Source organism: Nelumbo nucifera, chromosome 5, assembly GCF_055504915.1.
Source record: "Nelumbo nucifera cultivar China Antique chromosome 5, China Antique-T2T, whole genome shotgun sequence".
Lineage (NCBI taxonomy): Eukaryota > Viridiplantae > Streptophyta > Magnoliopsida > Proteales > Nelumbonaceae > Nelumbo > Nelumbo nucifera.
Window position 1 is genome coordinate 49,665,481 of NC_142653.1, and position 19,207 is coordinate 49,684,687.

The 19,207-nt window shown below is 40.3% G+C and overlaps 1 pseudogene; it reads right to left on the reverse strand.

Annotated features, from left to right (window-relative positions):
* Positions 1–14,524: 14,524 nt before the first annotated feature.
* LOC148791596 (transcription repressor OFP8-like) lies at positions 14,525–16,262 on the reverse strand (annotated as a pseudogene).
* Positions 16,263–19,207: the final 2,945 nt, after the last annotated feature.

A 19,207-nucleotide genomic window follows, 5' to 3' on the forward strand; every position in this document is an offset into this window, starting at 1 on the left:
CTCATAAAATGTCAACCATCAATCCCAGTAGGAACCACCGAGGGGGATGCGATGCTTAGCAAGGTGAGGGTATTGCTAATTTGCCCGACTGCAACCATTGGACTTTCAATGCTCATCACAAGCTGATTCTACCCCCCTTGTGTAGTGTCATCTACTAGGACGTTGTTGGCATTATTTTTCGTGTGGCTTGCGTGATTGCAGTGGAGTTGGTGAGAACTTCGGCTTTTAGTCATGGTTCCCACAGACAATGCTAATTTATGATGCGTGATCTGGTGCTCCCTACTCGTAGTATAGCTCAGATGCCGGACTGAGTAGGTCACCTAGATGAACTGCAAGAAAAACAATAAGAGCGACAGGGTGCTTTCCCAATGTAGGCACTCTGATGCTTAAGTTAGTGAAGTACATTTTGGAGATCTAGAAAGCAGGAGAGCTAAGGATGCTTGAGAGCTAAATCGCGAATACCTCTTTTGGTGAATGGGGTGCCTTTATATACATGCGAGATACGTGTGTTTCATGCTGTTTGCTCGAGATCCTCGATGAAGATGTGTTTGTCTCATTCGGAGGTCATTTATGAGTCAAAGTCAGGGTCCGCATGGGGGAGTCATTCCTAAAGAGTGCAGCATGGGGAAATGGGCCCGTAGAGTATGGAACATGATCCCGGGAAACTAGGAGGCCTGATCCTAGAGGGAGGAATACGCATGTAGGGGACTGTTCACCACATCATGCAGTTATCAGCTAGGTTGCGGTTAGATCTATGGGACCTCGGCGGGAGGTCTCTCCTTTGCCGAGGTCAACAGGTCGGCCATGACCAGTTCATCAGTATGCCGAGGTGTCGTTGAGGCTCCTTAGCACGTGCAAGGTCCTCTCCTAGTGTTCCAGGGTGGCTCCCAAGTGCATCCGAGGTGATAGGATGTGCCAATGGAGGGTCAAATCCTCCATCATCAGGAAGAATCGGTAGGCTCTGAGTCACGGGATTTGTGGAGAGACAAGGAGAAGGGAGATTCAGTCACATTCGGCGTTGGTGGTTTCTAAAGCAGGGGATTCTCCACTATTAGAGGTGTAAAGTGGGTCGTGTCGTCCTCCCTAGTGGAAATTTTGGGGGTCAGCCCAGCATGGCCCACGGCCTAGGCCCAAAAGGGCTCTTGCCGTGCTGTGCTGGCACGCGGGCCTAGGCCGGGTCGAGCTGCAAGCCGTACCGGGCTGGGCCACAGGGCGAGCTTTGGGCCTAGGCTGAACTGGGCTGCACTATTTTCTTTTCATTTTTTTCTATTTCTTTTTTGAAAATTTTGATTTCTTTTCTAAGTAAAATTGTAAAACTAAAATATTTAACTTTCCTATGGACTTTAGGAATTGGGAACTATTTAAAAAATTAGGAAATGAGAATTCTAATTTATTTTACACATAAATGAAAAAAAAAATACTTAACCAAATTTAAATAAGAATGATGGAATAACAAATTGGAAGAAAAATAGGAATTTTATTTCATTTAAATTTGAATGCTACAAATTAATGAATTACAAATACAATGATTTGATCATTACATACTTTGATGAATAAAATATAAAAATGGAATAAATTAATAAAATATAAAAAATAAAATATGGTTACAAATTGAAAATACAAAATTAAATTGTTAAAAAATTAAAAAAGTAAATTAAATAAAATTAAAAAAATTACAATAATTTGAAAATATGAAAAATTCTATACAAGTAGTCAAAATTCATGAATCATCATTCAAGACTTTCATTGTTCATGCAGCTTCTTTGTCCGATGTTGTATCATGCCCTCCCTTGTCTTGTAATATATCTTCTGCATCTAGCCAATCCTTGAAGCAAATGCACATCTCTATGCTTTCATTGTTCATGCAGCTTCTTTTGTCATCCAGCACCCTAGTACCTGCACTAAAACAAGACTCTGATGGAACTATAGATACCAGAGGGGTTAGTAGATCACGTGCCATGGTGGCGAGAACCGAATAATTTTTCGAGTGTTCACTCTACCAGGCTAAAATATCAAAATTATTTGATACTTCATCTAAATTAGAAAAATTTGCTTGTAAATAAAAATTAAGTTCAGTAAATGAACTTGTGGAACTAGTAGATTTCTGCCTTCTACTTCTTAAATAAAAAAGTTTTTCTCTTCTACTACTGTTGTAGGAACATTTTCTACAACTTCAGATTCATACAAACTGTACATTTCAAATAATAAATTACTAATTTCTTCTTTTTTATTTCCTATATCAATATTCATATTTTCACAATATGTTTAAAGTAAAATATCTAAACCATCTTTCCTAATCGTAGGGTCTAATATTGTGGCTAAACAATAAAGGGGAGAAATGTTCTCCCAATATAATTTTTAAATTTATTTTTCATAATTTTAACAATACATTGAAATTATGGATTATTTCTATATTTAGCAAAAAATCACTAATTACCATTAATTGATATGGTAAATTACAACAAGTTGGATAATAAATTCAAGATAATTCATTTGTTGCATTATAAAAATGTTTTAAAAAATCTCTTATACAGACTGTCATTTCCCAGTCTTCCTCAAATATCATATCATTAGACATTTTAAAATTATGAAAATCAGAAAGAATTTGTTTATGAGATATACAACTTTCTAACATAGCATAGGTAGAATTCCACTTATGCTTTACTTCTAATATAAAATGTTTATATTTTAAACTATAATTTTGGCATAAATATTTAAATTCTTGTTTTCTTGCTCCTAAACTTTTTATATATATAATACAATTTCTAATTTTTGAAATATAATTTGAAATAATATTCAAGGCATCTTGAAATCATAAATTTAAGATGTAACATGCACATCTAATATGAAATAATTTATTATTTAAGCTTGGTTTTAATTGAAATTTTAAAATATTTATTGCAGAATCATTATTGCTAGCATTATTAAAACGAATATCCATAAGCATGCAAAGTACTTAAAATACTTGCAGCAATAGCTGGGCCACTATGTGGCCATTCAAGCCTAATAAAACTTAAAATTATTTTATTCAAAAGCCAATTTTCATCAATGAAATGGCCTGTAACACAAATATGACTAATATTAAATTAGGATGTCCAAATATACGAAGTAATTGCAACTTTAGAATTAAAATTTGCTAACAAAGAAATTAACTTTTGTTTATATGAATAAAAAATTTTTAAAGCATCGGTTCTTATAGTATCCCTATAAACTTTTTTATATTGTGGGTTTACAGAACTACGCAACCATTTTTCTAGCTTGTGAATATCTAAAAGTACCAAAGTAGTCCCCCTCCCTATCTATGTTTGGGTTGTTTGTCTCCCTTCATCTTCCTCTTGATCATGTTTGAGTAGATGTCTACTCAAATGACCCGTACCACTCTTGCTACAATAACTAAAATATTTCCTACTTTTTTGGCAAACAACCCTTTTCCCTTTCCCATCAATATCCTCTACATTGAAAACTTTCCAAACTGGTCTACTCAGCTTAGAAACCCTCCTTTTTCCCCTAGTATGAGTACTACTAGGGGTGAAAGTTCCACTTCCATCAACATCAATCGCATTAGTGCTAACACTATCGTGATGCAATTGAATGTTATCCATGGTGAACATGTTGGGGAATCGGTTTTCAGAAGAGCTGGTCATTTTTTTTTTAATTTTAAAAAGGTAAAAATTAATCTAATTCGACTTATCCAAATTACCAGTTCAAAATCTCAACTTGATTTTAACAGTTGAAGCCTTTCAACGTCCAAGCCTCCCGAATTGAGATACTTGAGCTGGTTAAGCAAGCCTTCTTCTTGTTGAGAGTTGAAACTTCGATAAAGTTGAAACTTGAGAATTGGAGAATGCAGAATCAAATAATTAGTTAATTAGAATTTCTTAGATTGCAGATAATTGAAAATCTATGAGTTTGAGAGAGAGAGAGAGGATATTCAGAGAATTGTTAAATTGGTGTGATGAGAATGGTGGAGGATAGGGCTATTTATAGCAATTGAACATAATTCAATTGCCCAAAATACCCAAAAAACTGTCTATTATTTAGTTGTTGGGAGGGGTATTTTGGTCATTGTAAAGTTACTTATAACTTTACTTAAAATGACCCATAAACTAGTTGTTATATAGCTATTGGGGGGGTATTTATGTCATTTTTTCACCACCACCATAAGCAAAATACACAAATACTGCCCTAATATGGCTGTTTATAACTGTTGGGGGGTATTTCTATAAACCCCCAAAAAAAAGCTGAAACTAGCCATTGTGACCCTTTGGGTGGGGGGGTTGGGGGGGGGGCAATGGTTATATTCTCGAGCGGGCCGAGCACGGTCCACTACGGGCCTAGCGGGCCGTGTCGACACGTGCGCCGTGGGTGACACAGCACGTGCTGTCGTGCAGTGTTGTACTGGCCCATAGGCCTCAAATCCCTAGCCCAGCATGACACAAACCTCTATGCCAGGCCTGGCACGGCCTGTGGGCCTTCATGTTGGGTCGGACCGGGCCGATCTAAAATCGTGCCAGGCCGGGCCGTGTCACGGCATCGTGTTAGCCGTGCTTGGTGGGAGTCCAGACATGTGGGAGTCCCACCTCTATCCACAATGCCAATCAATGTTGGCCTGTGGGAGTCCAGACATTTTACTAGCGTTAGCCGAAAGTATGCTAGATCCGGTGTCGTGTCGGACTGAACACCAGAGAACATTGACTCCAATTTCCTCTTCTCAACGTTTGCACCACTAGGCAGGCTTTTCAATTTTCAAACCACTGGTTTGTTTGGTGGGCGGGGAAGATTTAGGAGGGCTGCATTTCCGATTTGGGGTCTGGGTCAACCCTTACGTGTCAACCCAATCTCTTCCACTCTCCTAGCTAATAGCCATGAACTTGGGATGGGCTTACATTGGGTTGGTTTAAAGCCCAATCCGTCGGTGACATCTCAATGTCTAGTCCCCTTGAAATCTATTTGGTAGAGGTTTGAGATGATCATGTGTCCTCTATGTGGTCGCAATGGGAACTTGAATCTCCGAGACTCATTAACCATTAATGAAGACCATAGTATGTTCATTCTTGATAGTGTCGGGAAGAAACCAAGTTTATCCACAAACTATTTCTCTCCCAAAAATAAAAACTTATAGATATTCAACTAGCACAATTCCAAGCAAGATATCAACCAAAAACAATCATAAGCCAAGCAAAGAGAGACATACGATATTTAACGTGGAAAACCCCTCCAATGTGAAGGGTAAAAACCACAGGGCCAAGGAGACCCAACCAAAATCTCCACTACTAACTTCAGGTAACAATTACATCAACTCAATCACCACAATATGCTCACAAATTTAGAGCAAATACAAATTGTCAAACATACACTCGAGAATACCAAAAGCTGTGAAAGGAATAGTCAGAAAAACTCACAAACGTGGCTACAGTTCGGGCCACAAAATGGAGACCTACAGTACTTCAAATCAGATCTCCACCGTTCAGATCGTAGGTCTATGAGTTCCGAACACGCCCACCACATTTCAGCCAAATCGGACCACAAATGGCATTTGATCAGAGTGATTGATGAAGACTGCTGTGAGATGTTTTCTTTTCCCGACCTGCTGCGAGTTGCTTCTGTTCGACCTCAAATAACCGGCGATTCAGAACTCCGATCAAAGATCCAACCGTTCAAAATGAGGCACGATGAGTTCTCCACCTACTTTCCAAATTGCAGCTCGATCGGACGGTGGATCAGAATGTTCCAGCCGTTTGACGAACTCTGCACATTGAGAAATCTGCACAATATTTCGATTTCTCTCTTTTGCTCTCTCTCTTCAACACACCGCGCGCAAATCTGATGTAACCCTAGTTTTTTATTTTTTTCTTTTGAAGACAAAAAGACAGTGGGCTGAAGGAGAATGGGCTGTAACATGGATCAATATCCCATAATGGGCTGGACCCAACAATTCTCCCCCTCCAGCCCATGAGAGAAGGGAGACACTTCAAAAAAGGCAACTATGCAAATTTAAGGCCGGATGCTCCGGCACACAGTTCAAGCTTCTCTCGAGGCACCACTTTTGTCATCATGTCAGCAGCATTTTTGTCAGTGTGAATCTTTTCAAGTTCAATCAACTTGGAGTTCAAAACATCTCGAATCCAATGACTGTCACAATGTAGTATGTACCAAGATGAATGGAGTTCAAAACATCTCGAATTTTTGTCAGAGTGAAATGTCGGATTCTTACCAAGTTCTTGCATGAATTTCTTCATCCAAAGAAGCTCTTTACAAGATTCAGTAATAGCAATAAACTCTGCCTCGGTGGTGGATAATGCAAAACACTTTTGCAATCTAGATTGCCACGCCACAGCTCCCCCTGCAAAAGTAATCAAATAGCCTGATGTAGATTTACTTGAGTCCAAATCTCCGGCCATGTTTGAGTCTGTATTACCAACAAGCACAAGTTTTTCAGATCCAAAACAAAGCTTCAAACCACTAGTACCACAGAGATATCTCATAATCCATTTCACAGCATTCTAATGCTCTCTACCTGGATTAGCCAGAAATCTACTAACCACACCAATTGCATGAGCCAAATCTGGCATCGTGCAAACCATAGCATACATTAAGTTTCCAACTGCAGATGCATAAGGAACACTTTGCATGCCTCTCTTTTCTTCATCACTAAAGGGAGGCTGTCCATTACATAACTTAAAGTGTGCAGAAAGAGGCGTACCTACTGCTTTAGCATTTTCCATGTGAAAACGCTGGAGTACCTTTTCAATGTACTTTTCTTGAGATAGCCACAACTTTTTAGCTTTCCTATCACGTGAATTTCTCATGCCAAGAATCTGCTTTGCAGGCCCTAAGTCTTTCATTGCAAAAGACTTGCTCAATTCATGCTTTAACTTGTCAATTTTAGAAGCACTGTGACCAACAATGAGCATATCATCAACATACAACAACAAAATAATGAAATCATTATCAGAGAATTTCTAAACAAATACACAATGGTCAGAAATAGTCTCCCTGTAGCCTTGTTGAATCATGACAAATTTGAACTTCTTGTACCATTGTCTAGGTGCCTGCTTGAGACCATACAAGCTCTTCTTCAATCTGCAAACAAAATTCTCCTTTCCTTTAACTACAAAACCCTAAGGCTGCTCCATATAAATTTCTTCCTCCAAGTCACCGTGGAGAAAGGCCGTCTTCACATTCACCTGCTCAACTTCCAAATCAAGACTAGCAGCTAAACTCAACACAATCCTGATAGATGACATTTTCACAACAGGTGAGAAAATTTCTTTAAAATCAATACCTTTCTTTTGAATGAAGCCCTTGACAACCAATCTAGCTTTAAATCGTGGTTGTTCAGTGTTTTCCTCTGTCTTCAACCTGTAAACCCACTGATTCTTTAAAGCTCGTTTTCCCTTAGGCAACTCTACCAATTCAAAGGTGTTGTTGTCAGACAAAGACTTCATCTAATCTTTCATAGCATTGAGCCACTCATTTTTGTTCTCACTTTCAATAGCCTCATCATAGCATTCGGGTTCCCCACAATCAGTCAAAAGAATATGTTGGTCAGAAGGATACCTGGTGGAAGGTTGTCGGGCTCTAGTAGACCTCCGAAGTGAAACATCAGATGGAATAGTAGAAGCCTAGTGTTGTTCAACTGCATCATCATCTAAGGAAACATCAAAATCCTCTATGCCATGTTGATCATCAGCTTCCACATCATTCTCAATCACATCTGTCACATGTGTCAAAGGAATTGGGTCAACATTAGTCAAATCACCACTGCTTTGAGAGGTACTTGCATTCTTTGCCTTATCAATGTCTTCAATGGTTTGGTCCTCCATGAAGACCACATCTCTGCTTCTAACAAGTTTCTTTTCAACTAGATCATAAATCCTGTAGCCAAACTCATCTTGACCATACCCAATAAAGATGCATGACGGGTTTGTCGAAGCCCTCAAAATTAGTACTAGTCCCACAATAAAATATTTGCAGTAAAAGTGGTGTTAGGTCGAATCCCACAGGGAGCAAATCAGTAATCTCTTAGCCGAATGGATACTATAATTGAGTGGGGAAATTTAATAACTAAAATTAAAAGAATAAGAAAGCACTTAAAAAAACAAGAGAAAATCAGCCTTACCGAATTCTGGTTCAAGGGTTCGGATTGAATCGTTGACCATCAATCCTAGGTAAATTTCAGCATTCTTGCAATTAAAGCATTTAACCTTAGATTTATTAGGATAGCCATAATAAACCTTGTGTTTTCCTAATTCAATTGACCAAACCCAGCATTCGATCAACACTTATCACCACTCAACTGGGTACAATAGCGTTTCATGTTAAACAGTGATAGCATTAAGATTTGTGAAAACAATTAAACCAAAATAACAATAATTGAGATAGCTGCAATTACTGAATCTTGTTCCATCGATTCCTTTAGGTTGAACCATGTTAAAACATTGGTCAAAGGCTGTCACGAACAATTGACCCAAAAAGATATCAACCTAATTGCTACTTGTACCATTATTCATGACAATTACGGATCACCGAAATCATGGATAACAGTAGGAAAATCAACATGAATTCAGTTTGTCAAACTAATTAACATCAACATCCAATAAAAATATGCACAAGAATCAATGAATACTTGAATTAGAAAGTAAGAAAATAAATTAACTACAGAACCTCACAATGACACAATCGGACCTCATCCCTTGAACCAGAAAAAGAAGTTTAGCTACTCATGATCTGTGCAATCTCCATGCTTTTTTTCTCCATAGCCGAACTGCCTTCTTGAGCTTCTTGGTCTTCTTGATGATCTCTTGGATCTGAGAGTGAGTGATGCTAGAGCTAGTTCGCCCCCCTTTTTATACAGCCAAAGGAGAGGGCTGTTTTCCAACTCCTTCTAGGAGATCATCTTATCTTTAGGGAGTCTTGATCTTCTTTGAACTAATCCTATTCTATCTCTTATCTAATGATCTAATCTCAATCTTCTTATCTCTCTAGGATTACATTCAAGACTTTAGATCTGATAAGACTCTATATTTAGATATTACATTCGATATTTGGACTCTTGACTCTTGAATTCGAGTTGGGCTGCTTCAAGGTATTTCTGCGAGTTGGGCTTAAGTTGTGAAATGGGCCTGGCTGTGAACTTGCTCTGAATTCGGGCTCGTTTCCGTACTCAATGCGGGCTGAATATGTCAAAACCCAAAACATAAAAGTTGTGGGCCTTCCTTTCGTCTTTCTAATGCTTCTTGAATTGTCCAATTCGGAGTCCGGAATTGAGAGATAGGCCCAGATTACTGACTGTCACTAAAATTGTGCAAAATCACCCGATTTGCCCTGTTTTCTTCTAATTGCCTTCTTTATTGCCCTGAATCAAAATACAAGAGTAATGAGTTCATTTAAGTGCTAAAGTGATGTAAAAAGATGAAAATTAGGGGACAAAAATAGGGTTCTTTTCAGTCTCATCAATGCACTATCTTGTTTTGATATCTAACTTAGACCTCTAATCTTTTGGCACATGTACAAAAGCCTTGCATCCAAATACACGCAAGTGATCATAAGAAACATTCTTTCCATACCAAACTCTACCAGGAACATCACCCTGCAATGCAATAGTAGAAGACAAATTAATAACATGCGCAACAGTGAGTAATGCCTCACCCCAAAATGATCCGGGTAATTTTGCCTCTGAAAGTAAGCATCTGACTATTTCCATTAGTGTTCTGTTCATCATTTCTACAAGACCATTCAGTTAAGGAGTCTTAAGAGGTGTTTTTTGATGTCTAATGCCTTGCTGTCTACAATACACATCAAATGGACTACAATATTCACCACCATTATCAGTGGGAATGCATTTAAGTTTCATTCTTGTTTCTTGTTCAACTGAAGCTTGAAAAACTTTAAACACATCAAACACCTGATCTTTGGATTTCAAAACATAAACCCAAAGTTTTCTTGAATAGTCATCAATAAAAGTTACAAAATAAAGTGCACCACCATGTGTCTTTACCTTTAATAGACCATAAACATCTGAGTGTAATAATTCAAGAAACCTACTTTTTCTAGACAGAAGATGATTCTGAAAGAAACCCTTTTTTGTTTCCTAGTCAAGCAGTGAGCACATCTTTTCAGCGCCGCACCTTTCAAACCCGACAAAACATTTTTCTTGGCCAAACAATCAAGCCCTTTTTCACTTATGTGAGTAAGCCTCTTGTGCCATAATTCTGATAAACTGTCACCATTAACTGCATTCACAGAATTTGCAAAGATAGAAGCATTTATCAAATATAAGTTAGAAACTTTGTTACTCGGGCCACAACCAGATTTCCTTTCTTGAGTTTTCATTCTCCATTGCCAAAGAAGTTACAGTAACCATCATCATCAAACTTTCCTGCAAAAATCAAGTGTAAGCGAACACTAGGAGCATGCTTAACATCATTCAGTACCAACTTTGTTTTGTTATTGGTCTCTAGGCAAACGTTTCCAATGCCTACTACCGTTACAACTGCACCATTCCCCATCTTTAAAACCCTAAAGTCTCATGAAGAATAAGATGTGAAAAAATCTTTTGTTGAAGTCACATGAAATGAGGCACCACTATCAATCACCCAACTTGTCTCATGACAAGCAACATTTATCAAGTTATCATCATAAACAAGAACAAGATCATCATTAGTGGCAGTAACAACATGATCATTATTTTCATGTTCATTTTTCCCTTGCTTATTATTAGCACTCTTATTTTCACTTTTCCACTTGTAACAATATTTTTTTATATGCCCCATCTTTCCACAATAATGGAACTCAAGATTTGTGTCTTGATCTTGATTTGCTTCTATTTTTATTTTTACCCCTTTCAATTTTATGTTTGCTTCTCCCCCTATTTTCTGTGACAAGAACCTCAGGATGTGTAGATGAAGCTTGAGACCTTGTTCTCATCTCTTCATTCAAAACACTACTTTTAACATGTTCCAAAGTCACATTACCATCAGAGATAGAATTAACAAGTGAAACACGAAAAGTTTCCCAAGAATCTGGTAAAGTGGCAAGCAACAAGAGACCCAAAATCTCATTATCGAATTTTATGCCCATACCTGACAATTGATCAATCACTCATTGAAATTCATTCAAATAATCAGCCATGGAGTTTCCTTCCTTATATTTGAGCTGCATCATTTTCTTAAGCAAAAACAACTTATTATTGCCAGTCTTAGAGGCATATAAATTCTCAAGTTTATTCCACAATGATTTTGCATGTGTCTCATGTTGAATATGATTATACACATTTTCATCAACAAAATGACGAATAAATCCACATACTTGTTCATGCTCAAATGTCCATTCTTCATCACTTTTGGATTTAGGCTTTTCAGAAGCAAATACAGGCAAATGCAAACTTTTAACAAACAAAAGATCCTTCATCTTGCTCTTCCACAAATGATAATTTGTGCCATTCAATCAACTAAGCTCTGATACCACTTTGTTGGGAAGAAACCAAGTTTATCCACAAACTATTTCTCTTTCAAAAATAAAAACTTGTAGATATTCAATTAGCACAATTCCAAGCAAGATATCAACCAAAAACAATCATAAGCCAAGCAAAGAGAGACACATGATATTTAATGTGGAAAACCCCTCCAATGTAAAGGGTAAAAACCACGGGGCCAAGGAGACCCAACCAAAATCTCCACTAATAACTTGAGGTAACAATTACAGCAACTCAATCACCACAATATGCTCACAAATTTAGAGCAAATAAAGATTCTCAAACATACACACGAGAATACCAAAAGTTGTGAAAGGAACAGTCAGAAAAACTCACAAACGCAGCTATTGTTTAGGCCACAAAATGGAGACCTCCATTGCTCCAAATCAGATCTCCACCATTCAGATCGTAGGTCTGTGAGTTCCGAACAAACATACCAAATTTCAGCCAAATCGGACTACAAATGACCCTTGATCAGAGTGATTGATGAAGACTGCTGCGAGATGTTTTCTTTTCCCGACCAGTTGCGAGTTGCTTTTGTTCGACCTCAAATAACCGGCGGTTCAGAGCTCCGATCAAAGATCCAACCGTTCAGATTGAAGAAAAATGAGTCCACCTACTGTCCAAATTTCAGCTCGATCGGGCGATGGATCGGAAAGTTCTGGCCATCTGATGAACTCTGCGCACTGAGAAATCTGCACAGTATTTCGATTTCTCTCTTTTGCTCTCTCTCTTCAACACGTCGCGCACAAATCTGATGTAACCCTAGTTTTTTTTTTTTTTTCTTTTGAAGACAAAAAGATAGTGGACTGAAGGAGAATGGGCTGTAACATGGATCAATATCCCATAATGGGATGGACCCAACAGATAGCCTGAACGATAGGTCGTCAGTTTTGGCATCTTCTTCGACCCGAGGCAAGCCCAACACTGTTGGGAACCCGGTTAGTGAGCCCACATCTGACCAACAAGTGGAAGAAGATCACCTGATATAAAAGGCTGTTTTAGATCAAGTGGATAAAGCTATTTGTTTTAAGAAATTACTTGGAGTGTCTTATTGAGTGGAACATGAACCTCTTGTTCGGGATTGATTTAATGCTATGTTTTCTTGAGGAAGTGAAGGCCAACATACCTCAAGATGACCTTGGTTCTGAATCGGTTGTAGTAAAGGGGACAGAAAGCTCGTGGTCAGGTTTTTCCTCGGATCACTCGAAGTTTCCGTTCAGGAGTAGAAAGTCCAAGTGGTTGATGGGTTGTTATGATTTTCCGATCACTGATTCTTCTTCCCGTGGGCATGAAGCACTACGGGGAGGGGTAGAAGACGTAGAGGCAGAAGAAACTCAAATTGCTAGTGCACTTATCTGCCTACCTCCCCGTGTTTCTTGGGTGCGCTGTGGGACATTACAATTTTGGTTGGTTGAGGTCTAGTGGTTAGGTTTTTCTTCTGAGTTATCTGTTTTTGTGTGGTGTCTGCCTCTCTGGCCCTGCTATGTTATGAATGGGCTGATTTTGGTTTTAGGGTCTGCTTGTTTGGTTATCTTTCTTGTATACTGCTTGTATACTTCCTTAATGGTGCCTCCATGGTGTATTTATTTCAAGCATGGGAGGCCCCCATGGGGACCTCACATAAGTGGGCATGATGCAACATGGTTGGCATCTCTTGCATTGCTTGTGTTCTCTTATTGGCCCTTTTCAGATGTTGATTCATGTTGATGGTTGCTTCCATTCTTAGTGAGGCCTTTGGGTGTTTCTTTTGTCGTTCAACAAAATTACCTTATTTAATACAAACACCCAGTTGTTCTGTTGTCAAAATGTCTAATAACATATTAGGTTTGGTCCAATTCAATGTTTTTTTTAAACATTCAGCCTCACACTTTAGGTTACAACCTGAACAACTGAAACCCATAATGACAACCTTGTTAGGATAAACTCTTCAAGTCTGTCAATTGGTTGTGATTATTTAAGTCAATATTATAATAACTATGTGATCTCATATATAATAATAATATGAACTAAGAGGAATTTAACAAGACAACCTAATGACACATGAAATACATATTCATTTTATTCATAACAAATATATATACAATACATAAATTAGATCTAAGAGCATACATTGTCTAACAATAGGTTCAATTCAATTATAGGGATGGAGAAGAGAAAAGGCATTGGGCGAAAAAATAAAAAATAGCGCACCTATTTTTATTTGGATAAAGAAGAGAAGGTTGAAGTCCAATACAACTACACTATTTATAAAAGGGGAAAGTTTATGATGCAGAAAGGATATGGTATGAGAAGAGTTTTGACCAATCAAAATCTATCCATGAATTTTGATAAATAATAACAGATTGGCTACCACATTTATGATTCCAGTTGACTGATCAAAAGTTTTTCAGATACCATATCCAAAGTTGAACCCTTATAAAAGACTGCTGCCCAATTTTTATCTTTATGTCTTCTTGGTAGTAGTTTAGTTTAGACTGCTAACTTAGTTTTTTCTATGGTGGTACTCTTAAAGAGCATTGGCTGATCAAAAGTCTAAACTGTCTTAGCAGCCCAATTTTCTTGTAGTGTTATGTGTTGAGATATGATTGGATTTGAAGGTAAAATCGTCTAAGTCCAAACGCAATAGATTTGGAGTGTATCTCCTCTTATTATCTATATAATCTTTCCTTCCCTTCACCATAAAGCATACTACCACTGTCCTCCCCCTCCATGTAAACCCTAAAATTGCATTCTACCATCACCCTCCAATTCTTAATTTCAACAAATAATAATAATAATAATAATAATAAGGGTAAAATACAAAATTCTTCCTTAAAATTTCTGACAATCATAAAAACCTCCCCTATAATTTTACTTTAGCAAAAACCTCCCTTGAACTTTTTAACAAAATTGACGAAAATCTCCATTCCGTTACTGACTCAGACTGAAAACATTTACGCATAATTTTTTTTTCAAAATACCCATTTTACCCTTTTGTAAAATGGGTACTGAAATAACTAACAGATGAAGAAAGGTGGCAGAGTGTTTCTTCTGTACGAGAGAGTGATGGAGTTGGATTTGAGATTGGGAGACGCCTCCAGTGCCTTCGCTTTTGCGGACAAGAGTCATAAGGTTAGCGCCAAATGTCTAGGGTTTTGCATGGGCTTAGGTGTTGGGATTGTTAACAGTAGAGAGGACAAGAAACTAGAAGCTGGTGAACGGGATTCTGCTTTAAGGGATGCAGATGAAATCGAAGAGGAGAAACAGGATTCTACTGATCCGGCTGTTCAGCTTGATCTTCTCCCTCCTGGCCCCATCCCTCATAACCCGCCTTCTTCTTCGCAGCTATGCTTTCCATGGCCAACTAAAAATGGTAATACCCAATGCGGCCAAGCGTCCATTGATATCTCCACTTTTGTTTTGTTATATTTGTTCCGTTAGGTGTCTTCATGTATTATTCTCCCTCCTGTTAGCTTCTCGTCTGCTTTGTCTTTTTTCTTTAACTGATCACCATTAGATCGAAGGAGGAACAGAAAGCAAAGAAACAAACAATGAAAATGAAGTATGAAGAAGAACCCATCAAAGGTTTGAGAGGAAAAAACAGAAAGAGTAGTCACCCCATTGTGATGATGAATGGAGTTCAAAAGTTAACAGCAAAAATGAGAAATTTCATCTCGACGATCACTTTGTGATGATGAATGGAGTTCAATGACAGAAAGCACTACAGAAGCTGCTCGAGATCCTCGGCTGCAAATATCTGCTTTCGATGATCATCTACAGCATTGATGTCCTGAAATCACTGTAAGGATCATTGGAGTGCTTCACTACTGCGAAACTTTCCTGCACTTTCCCCATACTGGAAAACGTACAACATCCCATATCAGAATTCTTTCTCACTGCTCTTCTCCGTTCAGCTTTGACTTCTAATCTCCGGCGAGAACTCTTCTTGTTTAGGTGACGAGACTCCGAGGAATCAGAAGAGAAGCTCCTCGAGGAGAAAAACGTCTCTGTCTCGTCGTGTAATTCGTCTTCACTGCTGAACCACCCACCACCATTAATTTTTGTAGACGAGGAGCTGAGATGGTAGAAACTCTCTTTCTTCTTGTACTTCCTGTGGGTCTTCCGAGTCTTCTTCGACCTTTTCTTTCTCTCATTTGGTTGAAATTCCTCAAAACTATAGAATGAACTTAGTGGCAAAACGGGTGACGCAGGACATGTTCTTCCTCCCATATCACTCGACACGAAACATGGGCCATGTTCTGATACCTTCGACTTCTGTAACACCTCCTTTGGAGCGATTGTGACACTCTCGTTCCACACCACCTCCATTGTTTCCGACCATCTGGGTCTACACATAGATGGAAGAATTTGAACCTTAGGAGACGAAGGCTCAAGCAGATGGAAGTCTCGGCTGTTTTGAGCTACGAAAATCGGTTTTTCGATAACATCTGATATGTTTCGAGGCTTTCAAGATCCAAATGAAGAACGAAACATGCGAGAAATTCGCATCTTGAGTCGAGCCTCCATCGAGAGACAGACAGACAGACAATTTGAGAGAGTAGAAGGCTAGTCTTCTTTGAATGAAAATATATAGAGGAAAGGAGCGGGAGATTGAACTCGACTGAAGGAGATCAGAGCTCTCCTTTGAGATTTTAAAAAGTCTGATACCTTTTCTTCTATTTTCGTTTGGCATGCGTCCGATGACCGGTGTAGGTGCATCGTGAGGAAGATGAACAATGTTCGGAAGGGAGGTATTTGTTGAATTTTATAAAAATATAGGGAGGTATTCACTAAAGTGAAACTATAGGGAGATTTTATGATTGTCAGAAATTTTAAGGAAGGTTTTTATATTTTATCCTAATAATAATAATAATAATAATAAAAATAATAATAATAATAATAATAATAATAATAATAATAATAATAATAATAATAATAATAGATACATAAAAAAAATTAAGACAAACATTTCAGCATGATCAAAAAGAAGTTGTAGGAAGTGATGTGTAAGGTCTAATCAACCTTAGGCTTTCATTTTTTTTATTTTGTATATTTTATGTTTTTTTCGGGGGTGGGATGGTACGAACCTTAGGCTTTCTTAGTATTCTTCAAAGATATATTAACAAGGCTATATATAGGGAGGTAACCTTTCTTAGAAGGAAATAGAAAAGAAAATTGTTACACGGTCAAAAAAGAAGAAAGATACAAGAAGGGCCACTTATAAAAATACTCGATAACCAGGCTAGAAAAGGGAGGTAAGCTTTGCTATTCTTCTTTTCCTTTTATTTGTCTTAAGTTTTGGATTCTTTTTTTTTAGCATTTCTTGGTTCAATCTTCTACCTTTTTTATTTTTCAAATTAATTTAGAATAAGCAAAGGTTGAGTGATGGGAATGATTTGATCAAATCCAACTACCTTGTATATGAAGCACAAATTATCTGTTCTAGGACATTTTGTTCTCACGCTTATCAGCATGAAATTATGCCATATTGGACCAATTAATGGTCCGTTTTGTCATTGGAGCTCTGAGGGTTACGTATTGATGACTTCAAGTGCAACATGCATCAATAGGTGGGAGAAAATTGTTTTCAGCATAATACTGAAACAAATAATTATATATCATATATTATTGCATTCATGAAAATAATTTCCCACGGTTTATGTTAAAAAGATCCATAACAAATGAAATTGAATATGCAGAAAATGCATTTAAAAGGCTTGGAAGAAAATTGAATGGGATAAGCACATTACCCAGGATGACCTTAATCACAGGAAAAGCTTTACTCTCTGGTTTGCAACCTTGTCCGCCTTCTCTACCATCACCACGGCTGCCCTTTGGACAGGAGCAATAGTACGACCCGATTGTATTAGTGCAATGGCCTATACATGGATTATTATTTGGATCTTCACACTCATTTATGTCTACAAGAAGAACGACAATAAGCAGAGCATTAGATCAAAAGTTATAAATGCTATAGATTTTGATGAGGGCAGATTTGGCCCTCCAGTGAAATTGTGACACGTGGCACCTCGTGACAACTAGGCAAACACCCAGGCAACAACTTACCAAGTTGGTGTCCCACCCGGGCACCGGTCTGGCTGGCCTGGCGCGACCTGCACGCGGCCTATAGGCAGCCTGCACGCTGCCTACAGGCGGCCTGCACGCGGCCTGGCGCGGCCTGCGTGCAACCTGGCGCGGCCTGCGCGACCTGCGCGCGACCTGGCGCGGCCTGCGCGCGTTCTGGCGCGGCCTGGCGCGGCCTGCGCGCGGCCTGCGTGGCCTGGCGCGGCCTGGCGTGACCTGGCGCGGCCTGTGCGCGGCCTGCATGACCTGGCCAGATCAGCCTGGCGCATGATCCGACCTGGCCGACCTGGCAACCTATAAGACGCCCATCGAGAACCATTAACGGCATACCCAGCGAGCTCGGCAGCTCACCAAGGAGCTCGCCAAGGAGCTCGGTAGCTCACCAAAGAGCTCTCCAAGGAGCTAGGCAGCTCTCCAAGGAGCTCGCCACCAAGGAGCCAGGCAGCTCGGCAAAGCTCGCCACAAGCAGCTCGGCATAGCCCAAGGAGCTCGGCATAACTCCCCCGGGCAGCTCGCCACTTGTGGGGTAGCTCGGTACAGAAGAGTAGTTTGGCGTATCGCAGGAAGATCTGGCTGACAACCTGGCCCAGACACCGACTCGCCGACTGACACAGGCGCCGACCTGACAACCTGGCCCAGACACCGACTCGCCGACTAATAGGCGCCGACCGGACAACCTGGCCCAGACACCCACCCGCCGACTAACACAGGCGCCGACCTGACAACCTGGCCCTGGCGGCGACCTGGCCGCCTGACAACCTGGCCCAGGCGCCGACTTGGCCGCCTGACACAAGCACCAGCCTGACAACCTCGAGGGGTTCACCACCGTACCCCGGTTCTGACGGGATATGATGTCTTACCGTTTGAAGGCTTTTCACCCACCTAACCCGCGAGGACACCACTATATAAGGACTCCGACCCCCAAAGCCAAGGGGGGAAGAAAAGGAGGGTAACCCCTACTCTCTAGCTCTCTCATTTTCTCTCCAAGCTCTCTGGAATCAGAATGCTAACTTAGGCATCGGAGAGTCCCCGCCGGGAAAATACCCCCGGGTCCTCTGATTTAGTTCTCGCAGGTCTCTCAGCTCCCGCCGCCTTCAAAGGAGAGGAAATCACCTCACGCAGAGGGTAGTCGGGTTGCGCTGCACCAGGGAGCACCACCAGGCAGTTCGCCACCAGGCAGTTCGACACCAGGCAGTTCGCCCCCAGGCAGTTCGCCACCAGGGAGTTCGCCACCAGGCAGTTCGTCACCAGGTAGTTCGCCCCCCAGGCAATTCGCCACCAGGGGGCACCACCAGGCAGTTCGCCACCTGGCAGTTCGTCACCAGGCAGTTTGCCACCAGGCAGTTCGTCACCAGGCAGTTCGCAACCAGGCAGTTCGTCACCAGGCAATTCGCCCCCAGACAGTTCGCCCCCAAGCAGTTCGCCACCAGGGAGTTCGCCACCAGGCAGTTCACCACCAGGCAGTTCGCCACCCGGCAGTTCGTCACCAAGTAGCTCTCCACCAAGGAGCTCGCCACCCAGCAGTTCGTCACCAAGCAGCTCTCCACCAGGGAGCTCGCCACCGGGCAGTTCATCACCTAGTAGCTCTCCACCAGGGAGCACGCCACCAGGCAGTTCTCCCCCAGGGAGTCCGCCACCATGTAGCTCATCACCAAGGCACGTCAC